The sequence below is a fragment of the Numida meleagris genome, chromosome 2 (assembly GCF_002078875.1).
Source record: "Numida meleagris isolate 19003 breed g44 Domestic line chromosome 2, NumMel1.0, whole genome shotgun sequence".
Taxonomy (NCBI): Eukaryota; Metazoa; Chordata; class Aves; order Galliformes; family Numididae; genus Numida; species Numida meleagris.
Window position 1 is genome coordinate 77,826,948 of NC_034410.1, and position 19,741 is coordinate 77,846,688.

Genomic DNA, 19,741 nt, shown 5'->3' on the forward strand with positions numbered 1-19,741 from the left:
TATAAGCTATGCAATATCAGGACACTCTTCCCTACGATGATACACTTCCTAACAGTTGGTCTTACAATAGCATCATACTTGTGAGGCCACTCTCAGTTATCTTTGAAAGTTCGCGATGATATGGGCAGGTTCCTGAGGACTGGAAGAGAGCAAATGTCTTCTCTGTCTTCAAGAAGGGCAAGAAGGAGGAACTGCAACTCAGTTAGTCTCACCTTGGTCCTTGAGAAAGTCCTGGAGCATCCAATCCTGAAAACCATTTCCAGACACATGAAGAACAAGAAGGTGATCAGGTACAGTAAATATTGATTTATGAGGAAGAAATCATGCTTAACCAACCTTCTATGCTGAGTTGAAAAACCTGGTGGGTGAAAGGCAAGCAATCAGTGTAGTTTACCTTGACTCTGTAAAGCTTTCAGTGCTATCTCCCATAACATCCTCTCAGACAAGCTGGTGAGGGATAGGCTAGATAAATTTACAACAAAGTGGATTGAGGACTGGTTGAACTGTCAAGCTCAAACAAGTTGTGATCTAGGGCTTGAAGTCCTGCGGGAGGTCAGTCATTTCTGGTGTGCCCTGGGCACTGGTTTTGGATTCAGCTCCGTTCAGCTTCCTTGTTAATGACCTGGGGATGGGGCAGAGTGCATCTGAGTTCATCATGAAGATCAAAGATGATACAGACCCAGAGGAGTGGCTGATACACCAGATAGTTGTGCTGCCTTTCAGAGGGACCTTGAGAGGCTGGAGAGATCAGCAGACAAGTACATCATGCAGTCCAACAAAGGAAAATTAAAGCCCTGCATCTGGGTAAGAGTAAATCTATGTACAATTGGAATAAATGCACACAGGTATAACCAGTACATGCTGGAGGCTAATTGGCTGTGTCAACAGTTTACGGGCATTTGGCCCGGTTCCGTGACGAAGGGGACGGGGGATCCACGGGCCCACGCCCCGGGAAAAGGGAAAAGGGGAAAAGGGTAAGGAGATGGCCCTGAGAGCAAAGAACAGCGGCAACAATCTGAGGAGAAACAAACTAATTTACTAAATAAAATATGGGAATGCAAAACAACACACTGTAATACAATATAATTACAATTTAAGCTGATAAATCCAATACAGAGAGAAAGAATGTCCCAAAATCAAGATAGGCCTTACTCTACTACCGACGATAAGACGGCTGGAGAGCGAGGTGCTGCCAAGACGAGAGACGGCGGAAAAAGGGACGAGGTCTCGTGATCTGCAAGTTTTTATACTGCGAGCTTTTATCTTTTCCCTCTGGCTGGAAAATGGTAACAGAGGAGAAAAGTACCATGGGGACTGTAGTAGTCCTTCTCTTCTGAGAACCAGGTATATCCACTACATGATGTTATGATGTGGAATACCAATAACCGAAAATCACAAAACCATGACAGGCTGGAAAGCAGCTTTGCAGAGAATGATTCCTTAAGCTCTAGTAATTCTATGAACTGCAGATCTTAGTTGGAAGAGCATCATGGTGAGATGCAAGCAGTGAAGAAGATTTTTGGTATTTGTCGAAGATAACTTCTTGATTGAAGGACTCGGTGGTCCATACAAGGGTGATGCACAGTCGCTGTTCATTAACAAGGAAGCGTTGCTGACTGGGATGAATTTTTCAGTGATGGCACAGATTCTGATGAGGAGGCTAACAAGAAAATGGATACAGGCTTTTCTTGGTGGGAGGGCCAAAGACAATGGGTATAAGCTAAACTGAAAGAGATTCAAACTGGATATAAAGGTAATCTGTTTTCACCATGAGAATAGTCACATAGTGGAACAGGTTGCCCAGAGAGCTTAAGCAGTCCCTGTCTTTGGAGAATTTCAAGACCAGACTGGATAAGAGTCCAGTTAACCTGACCTGATCTCATATAGATGACCCTTCTTTCAGCAGTAGGTTCAGCTAGATAACCTTCTAAGTTAACTTTCAGACTGCGTTTCTATTTCAATATTTATATTTATTTCTATTATTTTTTAAATGAAAATTGGTCTTTCAGAAGGAAAGAGTAGAATTGCAGAATTTTTTTTTTTAATTTTTTTAGTTAATGATATTCGTTGCATAAATCCCCTATTAAGGCAACTGCATTTGACAGATAACTCATTAGTCATTTTTCTCTGTATTAGGAAGGTGAAATTATGTTACTGTTTATTTCTGTGCATTACCAGTAATGCTAATTTATTTAAATAGCTCTAAATATATTAAAGAAAACAGTTGCTATCAGTGCTGACCTTGTAGCATGCATCATCTTTTAGATACACTGTTCTGCTACATTTTACAGAAATCAGTCAAACATTATGCAAATTGCCTTGTATTTCTGATTATTGAAAAACACTTTACTCTGAACTTGTTTTCCTGCTTTGCTTCAATTAACGTCCATTTAAGAGATTACTTCAGCCCTCAGAATTTTGTTGTAGGCTGTATATGATACTTCTCATACTTCATACTGAATTTATCCGAATAGTTTTTGAGTTGTTCAGTTAAACAGGACATTGGCTGTTGTGTGCGCTGTTTTCAATGAATAAAAAAAAAATCACTCTTAGTGAAATTGATTACTTGAAATGAAGAACAAAATATACTTATTCTACTGCTAATGTTTTAGATTTCTTTAAAAGTTCACAAAGAGCATTGAAAGGATACACTTGAAGAGCTGGCGCTTGATTCTGTGGCATTCTCCCAACATGTTCTTAAGGTACAAAAGGAATATCAAGAAGTGTGGGAAATTTTATTGTTCAAATTTCATTGATGAAAATGGTATTCATTATGTTCTAGCCTGAACTTCCATACCCAGTATTAAAAACATATTTTTTCTAATGTTGTTTGTTTGTTCCTCATATAGAGCATGGCATTTGAGGTTGAAATCATGAAATCTTAATGGCTGTCATCTGCTTTGCTTTTCCCTAGTAGGGTTCAGACTTGCCACCAGGAAGCACCGGGAGAACTAAGGGAAGCTTTCAGAAAAAGGGGTAACAACCAGAATACAGGAAGTGGGAAGGGTAAGGACAGTTATCATCTGGGAGACTTCCAAGGGGGTGCAGTGATAAGCAGAAGATATCTGTTTCTTGATAGCGCAGGAAAGACACAGTGCTTGCTCCCACTCTTGAAGCTTAGCAACTTTAAAATGTCATCCTTGGCCAGTGAAGACAGTGACACTGATCTGCCAGAGATGGGGGAAAATGGCATTCTCTGGCAAAGTATTGTAGTAGACTTGGATGTACTGCATGTCCTTGTGTAACATATACTCTTACTATTTGAAGCAGAATTAAAAGTTTCAGCTTCTTCTAGCTTAATAGAAAATACCGCTAGTAATCTAGAAACTGCAATGCTTTTTGGTGAACATATGCCTTCAAGATAGGTATTTTACTGTTCTGACTATTTTTATTGCCTGTGCAGAAAACTAACATGAAGCTTAAGGCTCTGTTGGAAGGTCTCTTTTAATTACTACTTCTGGCAGAATTTATTTCCAGAAATGTTATCACAGAATTGGAAATAAAAACATCTCTTGGAACCACAAGAGCATTTTCAGACACCACTCTCAAATGCGACAATTCTGAACAAGTTAGAGGAAAAAACAGAGAATGCTGTGCCTACTGACATCTAACAAAATGCTGTAGCACCAGAAAAAAACATTGTAAGAGATATGTTTCAAATAATCAGCACTTACAGTGCAGAAGCAAACCTTAATCCCCGAACACTGTTGTTAGACTTTTAAGGCATAGTCCCATTGCTTCAGTTTGTGCCAATTTATTATTATTATTATTATTATTATTATTATTATTATTGCCATTGGGCATAGACAGAGCAGCTAAGGCTTTGTAATGCAAACCTCTTAGCCTTTGTCTCTAATGTGGATAGAGAATACTCAAGTCCCTTTCAGACCAAGACTAAAGAGGGCCTGGATCAGATAAGAAACTAGATAGGTAAGGCCTATATGAGAACTTAGAGGAAAGTGAGAATCCAGCAGTTGTGAACTACCTCTCAAAAGTTGCAGCTAAACTTTTTTCAGCAGTCTGCTTGTGAGTCTCATGTGATGGCTAAGTTGTGAGGAGATCTGAACACGCTGTATTCACAGCTGCTCTTTGGGCTGCTCTGTTCAACAGTAGTATGTGTCCCAAGCACCTTCCTTTCCCTCTCTGATCTTGGCAGTGGAAATGTTATGAAAGCGTGCTTATTCCCATTATGCCCCGCAGTGCTTATCTGGCCATAATTTGTTGCTATGTGGAGGTCTATTTCCCCTGCAGGTAGGTAGCCAGCCCTGCATCAGCGCTCATATTGCCAGAAAACTACAGCATCAGAGAAAATTACAACTTCCTTCCATGCTGTAATTTCCAAGCACAGAGCTCTTATTCAAATATTACAGGAGAAGAGGAAAGAAAAAAGGAGAAACAAGTTGCTAAAAGAGCACTGGCATCAGTGACATACTTCATAGAATACAGATATATTACCCGTCCATTCCTAAGATTACTAGCTTACTATCCTGTTATCTTCACACAGAAGCTGACAGTAAAAGCTGGAGTTAATAGGAGAAGGGAATAATGCTTTCAGATATTTTAAATCATCTCATCATTCTCATCTTTGACCTTGAAACCTTCTTTATAATTTAAGCTAATTATAAAATAGAGAGTGATAAGGGTCCTGGAAAAATAAGGGCCCTTATACATCTGTATGAATTACAATTTATTAAAAAAAAGGTTTCTTCTGCATTTCTCAGAGGGTGACGAGGCCCCGGCACAGGCTGCCCAGAGGAGCTGTGGTGCCCCATCCCTGGAGGCGCTCAAGGCCAGGTTGAATGGGGCCCTGGGCAGCCTGAGCTGGTGGGAGGCAGCCCTACCCATGGTACGGGGTTGGGGCTGGGTGGGCTTTAAGCTCTCTTCCAACCAAAGCCTTTCCATGATTCTGTGATCTCTACACACTAGGTAATATCTAAAGACCAGTAATGCAAGGCATATTATCTCTGTTCTTTTCAGTTATCTTCAGATGAGAAATTGACTGAATTTCTCATAGGTGAAAACACTGTTTTAGCAAATAACTGGAGACATTAATAGCCTTTTTGTGTCTAAAACTGTGGATATTATTCTATCCTAAGATATACCAGCAAAAATATTTTAATTCTTCAAAATAGAATCTAGACTAAACTTTTCACTAGTTTTATTGGCTCTTAAGATTCACCTGTAGAAATTAATAAAATTAGAAATGCATTAGATGCAATTATCATAATTATATTTTACGATGTTTTGAATACTTTGTCAAAAGACTTGCAGAGGATCAAAGCCATTTATAACAGTGCTATTTCAAATGTTATCCAATCTTACTGATAATGACATTGATAACAATTTAGAAATGAGGTAGAGAATATATGAGTTTAAAAGGAAACAGGTTTTTCTTTACATACATTTCCAGTTTTTTAAAAGAAATTAAAAAGACTTTTCGATCCACCCAGAATGCAAGTTGCATTCTGATGACACGAATCATTGATGTCTATTATAAAATCATATTAGCTCACATCTTAATACAACCCTCTATAGCAGAAACCAAATAAGACACCCTTTTAGAAGGAGAGTGCTTTACCTGCTGGCTTTGCTCACCTAAGAGACTGGCAGCTCTGCAGCAAAAAGTAGTAACCATGTGACAGACTTGGAAAAACAATCAAGGACACCTCTGCAATTTCAACATGTTTCTTGCATTCACCTAACAATCCTTTTTCTGCACTGGCCATGCTGCAAGAATAGGAGAAAAAGGAAAGTACACTCCTTTTTAATTTTGAATAGCAGCAAAACTGACTGTTTTATGGCAGGGCACAGGAAGTGCTTTCCTGGAATTCTCAAAAAATTGCATACAGGCATCCAATCTGCACAGAGAAGGAAAGTGATAGAGATAGCAACAATACTAATAGGATTTTACCACTGTCTTGTTCACATTTGTGTTCTGTTTTTCATGCTTGACTCTACTACAAAGGTCTGTAAAATTGAAATATTTAACTACCTTTTTATCTAGAAGTTTTTAGCGTCATAAATACAAAACAAGTTACAAGTAATCATACTATATCTCAAAATATAGGTGTCAAAAAGGTGTAATTGAATTGCACCTTGCATGGCATTATTTTTCTATACCATTAACTTCAGATTTTGCATTACTTCAGTAATTCACATCATGACTTCCCAAGGCAGAAAATTCCACATGATGAACTGCAGTATGTGAGGCACGTGCATGTATTTTAAGCTCAGCAGCCACTGCTGGCACAGAATGCCCCCACTTCTACTCCTCTTCAGGCCTAAATGTAATACATTTAGCCATTTGCTCCTAACTCATGGATCTCACACAGTCCCATGCTTTTTCTTAGCAAAGCTGGTTATTAGTCCTGGTGAGTTTTATTTACTTACCACTCAGTGGTGTAATTGAGATTATAGGATAATAGAAATAAACCAGAATTCCAAGGTTTTCTTTTTCAAGCATCGTTCCAAGCAAAACTGTCTTCAAGGCCAGCTCAGGTTGTCAGGGTCTTGTACACCGGAGTTCTGAATATCTCCAAGGTTGCTGATTCCAGAACTTTCCCGAGATACTTGTTCCAGTGATTAAGTGCTTTTATGGTGAATAATTTCTTCCTTAAACCCACTCAGAATTTTCCTTATAAGTTCTTCCTCTTGCCTTTTCTCTGTTGTGCTTGTGAGAAGTCATACTCCCCATTGCCCGTAATTCTTCTTTAGGTTGTAGAAGAATGGATAATCCATGTAAAGAGAAAACAAATACAACAAAAGATGTTACTGATAAAAGGATTAACTCTGAGCATCGTTAGTCCTGATTTCACAGTTGTTCTGCCTGAGAAATTTTTGGTTAGGAAAAATATTTAATTCAAGCTATTGTTACAATAACCCCTGTCTCTTTATATTTTTCATTAATATATCTTGTCTCCCTGTAGCCTTGATCTTACTGTGGATCCCTTAGCAAATCACTCTTCCAGACTCATTATTTCACCAAAGTCTATCAGAAAGGAAGCTGGCAAAATTAATTCTTATGTTTTGCATTCTGATGGTATTTTCTCAAGGGATTAAATTATTTCAGAATGTATATTTGAATGCACAGGACTTGACTATTCAAATGTCAGAAAGATATTTTATCATGAATATGTGTGAACTTATCCAAGACAATTTCCCTAAAGCATATTTTCCAACCCCTGATATTTATTTTCTAAAAAGCTTTGTGACTTTTTGGATACAAGATGCTAGATGGGTTTTCTTTTGGACTGCTAATCACAAGACTACTTTGTAGAATACTTACCAGTGGTTTACCCTTAGATGACAAGTAAGAAATGAACAACATTTCCATGAAGACATCATATATTCACCTGGCCTTGCTGAAGGAGACTTCAGCTGCTCTGGATTCAGTTCAACTAGGAATCTGCAGAACAAGGCGTCTGACCTTATAGTACAGCCGCAGCTCATCTCTATAGAAGGGGAGATTGAGCTAAGAGATTTGAATTACTTGACTTTTTAAAAATTCTTTTCTTTATTGAAGAGAATCTGTAAGAAAAGTGAAGTCCTAAAGTAATTTGTTTTTTTTCTTGGATAAGCAGAATACACAGCCTGATTGCACATATTAAGACTGAAAATTACGAGCTGAGATTTGGAGATAGCACTATATTGCATTAGCGTATCTTCTGACTGATGAAAGTTCAGAATTAGAAACTACTGCTGAATCAAAACGAAACACCTACTTAGGAAGAGAAAAAAGTAAAGAGAAAAAAAAAAAAGAGGCAGAAAAAGAAAGAAAATTCCATTAAGTGCATTAAGTGATAATTCAGTCTCCTTGGGCTTTTTTTCTCTTTGTTTTATCTAGCAGGCTGAGGAATACACTGTTGCCTCCAGATTAGAAGGTGAAGATAGCCTTCAGTGGAACAGAAAAAAAGTATTAATGAACTCTGCTGATGATATTCCTAGTAATAGAACAATGGCTTGCAGTGAAATGCCTTACTTGCTTTGTATTCACAAAGTTCTATGGAACAGCGGAACTTAATGTTCTACTAGCAGAAAATTAGATTATCCATCTTGAATGTGCTTGTTATGTAATAGGAAAACAGACAGACAAGCAATGTGGCAAAAATATTTTGCACTTGCATTGTTGTTGTTTTAATAAAGGAGTTACAGCTCAGATGCAAAACACTGAAATGCTTTCTCCATGAATTGATGAACTCTAGAACCTCTCCACAAGGTCTTGGAGCTATTCTCTTCAGTATGCAAAAGGATGGAAATTGTCATGAGGGAGTGATCTCACTCAAATTACCTATAACACCATTCCTTCATTGTGCAATGTAACGGTTACAAAACATAAGAAGTATTCTACTCCTCCTAGCATTAAATGGCATGCCTTGGCTAAAGTCTCTCATGTAAACAGTACAATTTATGTATTTCATAAAGGATCCACTCACTTCCCTCTTCCTCTGTCAGTTGCACAGATGTTCTGCACTGGGATAGATGCAGAGTTCTTTCTGATCTCAGTAAAAAAGGCACAGCAACAAATGGTGTAGAAAACTGTAATAATAACAGTAATAATGCAATAGAAATAGAAAGAAAAATACAGGTACTAAGTAAATCTTACATCCTTACAGATGCTGAGTAACACACTCTCGTACAGCACTGAATGCATAGCCCCAGACCACATCATATTGTGCAGATACCATCTAGGGTGGGGTCCACTCACACCCAGTACAGAGCTCCCTTCACCTAACCACAAAAAAAAAAACCCTATGTACCTTTTTTTGACAAGTGTCTTTCTTTATGCCCACTGGAGTGTGCCCAGATAAATGTACAGTCTTTATCCAGAAGCAGTGTGTAGGCAGAGCCTCCCTTCTATTGTTATATAGCTGGGGTTATGCAGCAACTGTTTGGGTGAACATAGCGGTATCTTAAGCACAAGGCCTAGTATGGCTGTCACAGGGCTTGCTGACTCCTCAAGCGCAGTATCTTCCAGAAGACTCCAACACAAAAGTATTTCTCTTTTGCTTCTTTTGGAGAAGCTAAGACAGAGAAAGGGATACAAAGAAAGAGGAGTACATGCTGGAAAAGAGATGGTGATGGGATGACAGTTTACAATAATTAGTGTATCTTTCCACTCTGGAAAATTTAACGGGACCTAGAGTTCTCAGCTTCTATCATTCCTCTGCTGTCAAAAAACATCTGTGAAATGAGGGCTGATTTAAATAGAAGATAACACCAGCTGTTGGTATTAGTCTTTTCAACAGCTTTATTGACAAACAGGTGTGCAAGAGACCTACTTATGATGGACTCTGTGACTAGCCCTTCTTTGATCAGACCTTTGCATTTTTAAGCATAAAACAGAAGAAAGGTTTATAAACATCAGACAGTGAAATGTTATAGGTAGAGTAAAACACAAAAAGTTAACAAGCACAATGTTAATATTCCCTGAAAAAAAATTCTTTTTCTCTTAAATGCCTGATTCATTCCACTAGATGCATCTGTCCTGTGGATGAAACAGGACAGTATAATAACAGAGGCAGTAGAAGTGCCAGATTTTGCAGGAATGGTGAGATCAAGGAAGGGACTGTATGAGACTGACATTGATTTCCTGATTGAGGAAATTAAATGCTAATTAGTAGATTTCATATGCAGCCTTGCCTAGTCTGTGGTGTTGTAAGGATGCTTGTCAAATTACTAGATGAAATTACCTGAAGGAGATGATACCTGTGATTTTGGATTCCTTAACTTAAATTCATTTTTTTTAATTTTCTACTGTACAAAGTACTTGCACTTCAAATGAAATCAATAATGCAGTTTCTCTGAACCTATGAGTATCCTTCTCCTCAGGGTACTGTGAAGATACAACAGCAATGTCTCATGCTTACAAACGTTCATAATATTGTGACGAGTTTCAGAAAAAAGCTTGTGTGGAAAATTTTGTTTTCTTCTGAATGTTGTATAGCAAACAAGTTCTCATATAAAAATAAAGAGAACAAACACAGGACACTGAAGAGGCATTTGCTTAAATTACCTCCAGCTGATCTATACACTGAAAGAGGTGGTAGGACTACAGGAAACATCAAATGAATAAGGCTCACAGTGGACTGGGTCAACTTCAAGGTCCAAAATCTCATTATTTTCTGTTCCTAAAGCCATAGTTTGTGTAATGTTAGTGATCACAGGCCATACATATTCTTAATTACATGCAATTCTGTGTGAATATTTCCCTGTCTAAATCTCCTCCAATATGAACTGGGCTCTTAGAGTTTTGAAGAGGCAATCTGCTGCCATCAGAAAACAAAAATGCATGAAAAAATTTTTCCTCTCACATTACTACTGATACAATATGAACACCTCTCTTGCCCTCTGTTTTGCACCAGGAGATGCTGTTTTGCTATGATTTCAGTGGGAGGAACTCAGACTCTGAAAGTATTCCTCCTTTGGTCTAACAGTTTAAAAAAAATTGTATTGATAGCCTGAGTCCCTTCAGATGCTGGGAAGCATAATTTGTGTAGCATCAGCATCAAACAGGCCAATCAGGACACTGCATGCCATAAAGATCTCATCCGTGGAGAGATTACTCAACATTTTAATATTTTGAACCACTATGGGATTACGCAAAAAACATTTCTGTTCAGAAATTCTGCTGTCAGAAGAAAAGAACGTCCACATGAGAACTTCTTGCTACACTTTCAGATAAAGGCAAAGACCTGCAGGTAGTGTAAACATCAGTATCAAGCCAAAGCTGGCTCAATCCTTACAGAATCCAATTAGTTACAATAAATAGATGGGCTTCTCATTTATTTAGATATATATAAAGCAGTTATTCCACATATGGTTCACAGTTGATGTGATCTAGTTAACAGGCAGTCTGTACTTCAGCCTGCACAGGCTGTATGTTTCTTTCACTCTTAGATGGGTAACCTTGTTCTAATCAGGTGTCTGAAATGGTGGACCTTAAAGAGTTTACTACTCCTTGCAGAAAACTGGCTGTGATAACAACAGAATGCAAAACAGAAGATTTGTATTGCCTATACATGGAATCCTTTCTTTTTCCTTCATGCAAGTCAAATGAATCTTTCCTTATCAAAAATAGATTCTTGACTGAGGAAGAAAATAATTTAGTTATTCTATTATCCTGACTTTCTCATTCCAAAAGCAAAATAGCAATAGTAAGAATATTGAAAATTTTGCTGAAGAAAAAGAGGTATTTTCTACCTGTGCAGCCTGTGAAGGCAGCACTCACAGGCATAGGATGCTTTACTGTGAACAGCACGTTGGTACATAATTTCTCAGTTTAGGATGACGTGTCTTTCCATTCAAAGTAAAAATAGCATCTTATAATATTTATCTAGCATTTATGTAATATTTATCTAGAGTTTCTTCCAATTGCCTTTGACTAGTACCACAGAAAATATCTTAAGTAGGGCTGTGAGGTATTATGTGATAACATTCTACAAAACACAGAAAAATATTTATAGACGCCTTTTGCTCACAAGATCATATTCAAAGAATTTTAGAGTACTGTAAGTTGGAAGGGACCTTAGAAGGTCATCCAGTTCAGTCACATCCTCTAAATAGAACTCACTTGCTTGTTGCATCAGGACTTGTCGCACCACATTTCAGAAAGCTCTTCAGAAATGTCTCAGAGACTGTGAAGGTGAAAGCAAGTGGCCACTATGAGCCAGACTGAAATCCTGCAGCAATGTGTAAAGGACAAAGCATCCAGCTGCTGGCAAGGAAACGCTTTGTGCAGAACAATCACTTCATCTCTGTCTTGATCCTCAGGGGACTCTTGCAAAACACCATACAGGTGCACCTGGGAATTAAATGTGTAGTACTAGGACATCAAAACCCTTGATTCAATACAGATACTTTCTTTCTGCTTCACGGAATACTCTCTCCCTCCTTCTCCTCCCTGTGCACTAATATGCTACCTACTCTGAAGACTCCAGATCCCTTTCCTTCCAAAGTTACTCAGAAAAGTAGCTAGCCTCATACCAATTGTTATTAATTCACAATTATGCCTGAAGCCTACGCTCCTGGAGAAGGGATTGCCTGCTCAGTGTTTCTTTGTTATTTGTTTCTTTAACACTTACAGGGGATGCAGCTGGAATGTCAGAATTCCAGTCTTGAGCACTGCCCTGATATTTCCCAGATTGGCTTATGCTGTATGATTGCCCAGTGAAGTGTATGGTTTTAGGCACTACTCCAAGACCATGCCAGCTTACGCTACCATTGTACTCCTAAAATTCTTCTGGCTACATTGCATATATGATCCATCCTCGGCTCCTTTATGAGATGGGGACAAGTGGGAACTGGATGCAGCTCCCTAAAAACTGGACATATTTTCTAAGTCTTCTCTACTTATGTATACACAGAAAAGGAACATATGATACAAAGGATGTTGAACCTGCATGTGCTTTTGAAGGATATCAGAAGATATTTTTAACGTCTACCTTCTCTCAAAATAAATCCGAATGTGATTAGCAGCCACAGCCATACGCCAGGGTACGCACTAGTGCTACATGTATCGGTGTGGAACTAGATTATGTTCAGCAGCAATACAAGTGCCTTCCAGATCCACAAGAAACTGGCCAGGCAAATACAAACTTCCAAGCACAGACTGAAAATAATTGAACAGTCACAAGAGAATATAATATCAATATGAGAAGTATTTCTACACTAAAGTTACCTTATAATCTCATTCATTTGTGGCCATTAGAATTATTAAAACATTTGAGATTTTAGATGTTAACAGTGACATGTGAACAGATTACACATGTTGCTCTTAAGCATTCATGAAGGCAGAAATTAAGGACAGAACCAAAGGAATATTCAAAGATCTCTCTTCCTCTCTAGGCAGAAGCTCAACAATGATGCAAAAATGTGTTGGGCTTACGCTGTCTAACATTTTTTGTTCTCTTAAACGGACTTATTTACTCTACATGCAAATGAAATGAAACAAGAAAATTGTTACTCTACCCAGGTACTTCTCTCACTAGATATAACAATATAGGATCTTCATTTTACTTTGAGAAATTAGAGTTTGAGAAATTAGAGTTACATTTCAATTGTTTCCTGCTTGTTTCACTTTTCAGATTCAAATACCATTTATCTTCAACAGGCAAGTTTATTTCTGAATGACATCTTTTGCTTTCTCTCCTGTAAAAATAATTTTACAGTTAAATGGACTCTAAGGCAATATTTAGACAATGTTACAGGAAAAAGAACATCTCACCATAATGCCAGGCAATATAACAAATCGTGATAGACACAACCGGTATCTTATTGACTTCACCAGGAGGGCAATGCATCACCTGAACTGGTTGCCCAGGGAGAGGTGTAATATGCACTGTTGGAGGTTTTCAGTGCTATGACTAAACAAAACCCAGGTTGATACAGCCTAGTGCTGTTCCACTTGATTTGGGGCAACCAGGGAGCAACCAGCCAAGCCCCACTCCATAGCTAGCAGTGCAGGGGATCACTAGGCCACCAGCTCCCAGCCCCACGGTGTCCCAGAGAGGAGATTTGGACAGGCTCAGGCTGGGCAGCCAGGACCTGCCAGGAGTCCAGATCACTAGGCTGCTTTGCATTGATGAGACAGGTCTGAGGCTGAGCCACAAAGTCAGTCCACAAGACAGGTGCAGGTGTTGTGAGGGTAAACAAGATTGGAGGAGACTCCAGGGCCGTGCAATGTGTGGAAGGTGGTCCTGGGTGAGGTTGGTCAGGGCCTGTAAGGTCAATCAGTGCCCTCATGTCTCTGAGAAGAAGCTAAACTGGAAACCTCCAGAAGTTCTTTACAAAGAGTATTTCTGTGGTGCTTCAGAACCATAGCCTCTATGGCACATGGCTTATCAGGTGTTGCACCCACATAACCTCAGTTACCATTCTTCTAATCTGAATTACTGGAGCCGTAGACCAGCCAGAGAAGAAATTTTCTCTTAACCTTCTTTCCAACCATGAAAGCATATGGGGAATTGCAGGGAACCTGCCTTATCTGATTTTGAGAAAGTATATCTGGTCAAGCAAATGGTGAGTGCTCTCTAATGCAATCAACTTTTCAAAATATATATTATTTTAATTAGTAAACCTGGGAAAAGGTTCTTAATTATGTTTTTGTGCATACATTCATCTTCAACTTTCTGTATTCCCATAGGCCCATAGTTTCTGCAGTCTCTGCAGTGCAGTTTCTGTGCTGCTGCATATGTTTTCTTTTGTACTCCTTCTTAACTTTTCTGTGAATGAAGAGTACTTGGACATCCAATAGGGAGAAAAGTAAGAGGTATCTTTTCTTTTTACACACTTGAGTGGCAACTAGAAAAAAAAATCACCTAATAAACCAGATGAGGAAGCACACTTGGTTTCAGAGTTAAAATGTTATACACAAAGGCAAAATAAATAACTCTAACTGACTATCTACTCAAAACTATTGTGAGAGAAAGGAATGAGAATGAAGAGGTATGAAAGCCAGATCTGTAGTGATGCATGAAAGAACTTACACAATGAGGGGCACAGAGTAAGGCAATTTCATTATGTGAAAAGAGAATTACTCAGCCCTTGTAGATATATACAGACAGAAGGAAAGATTGATTGATTGATTGATCGATATGAAAAATATATATAAAAAAAGAGAACATAACAGCCCGGGGGAAAAAATGTTTAGAGCAATGTGGGTGAAGGAGAAGATGAGATAAGAGGCAAAAATGAAAGCTGTAACATGATACAAAATGTACATGTGCTTTGAAAGTGAAAATGAAATGATACAACATTAGGAAATAAGAGATGTGAGAATATGTGCAAGGAGATATGAATTCATATGATAGGAAAATGAAAACACATACTGAACTAGAGGAAAAAATCATGTGTTAGAGATAAAAAATGTATACTCAGTAAAATAAAACGAAACAGTTCAATGAAAGGTGATAAAAAATAAAGAGAGATGTGCAGTTTAAAAACTAAATTACATATGAGGGATGTCCCAATAATAATGCCTCCTATTTTACGATGTTGGCTCACAACGTCAGAGGATATGTTGGTGGTATGGCAGTAGAGGTTGAACCGTCCCACCAACATCCTGTCTCATTTTGTTGCCATGTGACAGATGGCAGCAGAGGGGCAGTCTGACAGAATGGTGTCTGACATGGAAGTGTGGATGAAGCAGAGGTGTGTCACTGAATTCCTCCATGCAGAAAAGATGGCACTCACTGACATTCACTGATGATTGCTGAATGTTTATGGAGTCCAAACAGTGGATGTGAGCACCATGAGGTGGCGGGTGGTGCAGTTTCAGCAGTGGCCACGCGACAGTAGGCCACCTCTGCTGGTGCAGATTTTTATTAGCACTGCATGTAGGCTCTTGTTCATGGCTGGCAATAATATACAGCTAATGATGATGACTAAGTTGAAAAGTAATGTTTTGTAGCTGATATTTTGCTCTATCAAATAGTGTTATTGTGTTCTTTGTATTTGTTGTAGTTTCCATGGAAATAAATAGGAGGCATTGCTTTCAAAGCTACCTACATGTATGAGGGGAAAAAAAAATACAGCAACCTGCTATAAGTACATAATTAACAAAAGGAAAACCTGAAAAAAATAAAAGATGATAAGACAATAGACAAATGGATGATGAGTTGAGCAGGGTCATGTCTGGTGGATATGCTGCTGCTCAAAAACACAAACAAGTACTTAAAGCTGAAAAATGCAACATAAGCAAAGCATGAGGACTGGTGAAATTGCAATATATTATGATACTCCAAAGACAAGATGTAAATAGTGGAGCTACAGAATGAAATTCAGAACATCTCTAAACATTAAAAAGAGAGATGCAAAATTTGAAATGTGTAACGTTATATGTCTAAAGAGGTTGTGTAAAAGGACAATTACAGAAAGGAAAGTTCATTATGCATCTGTAAATAAAAACTTAGCATGAGACAAATTAAATTTACAATGAGATGACGTAATTTAAATGAGTAATGAGATATGAAAAGATGTTCATTGAGGTGCAAAAGAAGACAGTTTACTCAGGTGTAAAAAAAAGAGATTTGAAAATTCATAGTAAGATGCTAGCAGGAAAATATGAAATGTATCATAAGATGTTAGAAGTTAATTGAAAAACATGAGGAAATGAACATGCATGGAGAAATCTGAAACCTTTTTTTCAAAATGCTGTTCATGATCTGTAATGGGCAACAAAAAGGAAATTGAGTAATAAGTAATGATACATGAAATTCCTAATTAGATCCAAAAAGTACATAATGAGAAATTGAAACAAAAGCAAGCAGTGAAATAAAAATGAAGATGCACAGCAAAAGCCAAATCTGGAAACTGGAAATGAGATGTAAAAAAGGTCTCATATTGAGATGCAAAATCAAAAAAGTGGGTAATGAGATGTGAAAAAGAAAACTCATAATAGGATTTGACATCAGAAATGCAAAGTAAGTTGAACATTTGTAATAAGCAATGAAATACAAAATCTGAATTAGTAATGACAGGCAAAACCAGAACTGTACCTTAAGATCAAAGAGGCAAAATGAAATAAGACTCAAAGTTAAGTAGTAAATCATGTAATACAGTAGGGAAAATGTATAAGGAATTTTGAAAAATTAAATGTGGGATAAAATGCAGAAGTGAAATCCATAACAAGTTGTGAAAAATCTGTGTTAAAAGTGAAGTAAGCCCCCCCATTGTATGGTGCAATGTGAACTGAAATCCACAGTGAGGGTCTAGAAAATGAGTAATTAGATGTGAAATCAGAAATATAATGATTTGTGATAACAATTATTCATAATGACAAGCAAAAACAAGAATTGAAATGCTAATGCAGCATGACATGTGTAGTGCCAAAGGAGATACAACAGCTGAAATGCATAATGGGATATGGAAACAGAAACATATAATGAAGTGTGAAAAAGAAAACATGTACTAACACAGAAAAATGCTGATAATGAAACAAGCATAGCAAAATTTGTTGACTTACAAGGACTGAAGCACATAAAGCAGTGTGAAGTAGAACAATATAAATGCTGAATTGTCAGAACTGATATATGGGAGAGGTTCCAAGCAGGAATTTTACACCAGTATTTGAATTATAGGGTTAATTACCAAGTTACTGGCTGCTGTGGACTTATTCTACTTTTTGTTTTTGCTTGAGTTTGTCCTACTTATTTCCAGTCAAACACAGGAGTAATAGGAACCTCTGTTCACACAAGAGCTCTTGACAGTCGGTGATACCATATCATAATGTGCCAGCTACATTTTGTGTGGCATCATCTCTTATCATGTCACAGCAATCGAGTCCACTGGCAGGTTAGGTAAGAGGAGCAGCCTCAGGAATTCTGCCTCAGGCATGTCAAGGCTACCGAGCAGCTTATTAACCACAGAGCAGCTTCAGCCTTACAGCATTTGTGCCCAGGCCCACCAGCAGAAATATGGATGAGTTTGTTACGTACAGATCTACAAAGATTTGGACAGCAGCTACACAGTGATTTTGTGCAAGTTAACAGCATATATAAATAATGGTTTGAAATGATTAAAGAGGGAGACAAGCAATTTGCACTACATTTTTACCGCTTAAAGCTTCATTCATACCAGACAGTATATATAAGGCTAAATTTCCCAAGCAGTGACAGCATATTTGGCCTTGAAGCAGAGCTGCAAGCCTTGTGAGAATGTTTTATCAAAATGAGGTGTCTGCTTGGCCCTGACAGTGTCAGGGTGTCTCCAGCCAGTAGGCTGCTGCTGTGGCCTTCATATGTGTGCACTTAATGTTCTCCAGTATGTACCCAAAAGGCTATGTGACATCTGCATCATTTCATGCCACCAGGATGTTTCTGTCCCACTCATTTTTTCCATGGTGTGGGCAGGATGCAGGTAGTGCTCATACAGGAGGCTCATCATCCCTGCAAAGGTTGCCTACAAAGAGGAGAACCTCTGAATCCCAGAGAGGAGCAAGGCTTGGATCGTACAAGACTCATGCTAAAGAGATGATATATGTTGTCATATGCAGCAATATATATCATTATATATAATAAATGCTATGGCTAGAGTTACTGAAAGGGTTGGAGATAAATAACACACCTTTCTTCCTCACAGTCACTTTGGATCAGAGGACCAGAGTGTAACTGAAGCAGTTATTATATCCTCAACAAACATATGTCAAGGAAATGAGATTTGCAGTCTTGCCGTGGACCATCTTCCAAAGACATCTCTGCCTCTGCTCCAGTAGACGACAGGATAAGAAGCTTTAGCTTCTAGAAATGGTGGCTGAGAAAAGGTATCTACAAAGACAAGTGTGTGTGAGCAACGTGATCTTATTTGGCATTTCCCTCTAAGTATGATTTGTGCTGTAAAGTCAGGACAACACGCAGTCTTGGTTTGGAGGATAACATGAAAGAATGCAAAGAGGTCTTCTTAGTGGAGATTTGGAGTGATTATGGTCAAATGTTTTGGCACAAGTGGTTTGGGAGTTTCTCTGGAAGGGAATAGTCAGAGAGAGTTTTATAATGGGAAGAAGCATGTATCTTCTGTCTTAATCCACATGTTTCTTTTCTCAGTGTCTGCACAAGCACAATCTGACCGCTGACTTTTTGAAAAGGTCAGCACTGGATCTTAAACATCCAATCCCTTTCTTCTTAGATCCATTACCCAGAAAGGAGAAACTCTTCACAGAGAGCAGTCTGTAAGCTAAGCTTCAGAGAAAACTCTGACTGCAAGAATATTAGGATTTCGCCAATAACTCTGCTTCCTGCATAATAGCTTGTAAAATTTGATCTGACAGGAGGCAAAACCCTCAATGGCATTAAGCTCATTAGACTCATTCAAAAGCAAAAGTAATACTGTGATTAGCGTATACTGCATGCATTAAGACTGTAATGAATAAGAATACAATCTGTTGCCAGAAGCAGCTGGTAACTTGTCTCATGCTGTAGAGTCAATCCAAATTACTCAATGAATGGTAGAACACTTTAAAAAATGCTGGTGCTGTTTTGGATTAGAAATAATACAAAAATACAGATTCTGACAGAAAATATAATAAAGATAATAGTTGAACAGTATATAGATACTGAATGCACATGATTCCCTTATCATTCAGCTGTATGCTTCCCTTCTATATTCCAGGCACCCTTCATTTATACTGTTTAGTAAAACACTATTAAAAACAAGCTCAGTCAGCTAAAGAAAATGCTCACAGATTATTTTAAATAATTAAGCATTCAGCAGAAATCAACTTTAATGGGGCAAGAAGCAAATTTTTTTCAGGGCTGAAGAGCAACATGAGAATTGTATGTCTTTGAGACAAACTATATCACAGTTTGTTAGTGTTTCACTTCATAAAAAATGTTGGATTAGCTTTCCTTTCCAAGAAAATTAAAATATTGCAAAATAGTTTACTCACTGACTAAGTTAAAGCAAATACAAAGTAACTAAGATAAATAAAGGAAATACAAATTTAAGTCATCTGCATGCGTTCTTGAGGTAAACATTATTGAAAAAGGCTCAAATCTTGAAAAGAAACATGTACATCTCAACTGAACCAAAAAAAAATTTAAGAGACAGTTATTCATCATTTGTAACTCATCTATAGCTTGCCATTTTGTTATTCCTTTGTAATATTTTATATAATCACAGAATCACAGAATGGTTTGGGTTGGAAGGGACCTCAAAGCCCACCCAGTCCCAACCCTTTCCATGGGCAGGGCTGCCCCCCACCAGCTCAGGCTGCCCAGGGCCCCATCCAACCTGGCCTTAAGCGCCTCTC

At 38.1% G+C, this 19,741-nt stretch overlaps 1 long non-coding RNA gene across 1 annotated transcript; it reads right to left on the minus strand.

The window, feature by feature from the left end:
• Positions 1,361-12,524, minus strand: LOC110393027. Its single transcript, XR_002434747.1, has 4 exons — positions 11,570-12,524; positions 6,391-6,708; positions 5,579-5,727; positions 1,361-1,660 (listed from the first exon to the last, which is right to left on the minus strand). It is a non-coding gene; the product is annotated as an uncharacterized LOC110393027 (long non-coding RNA).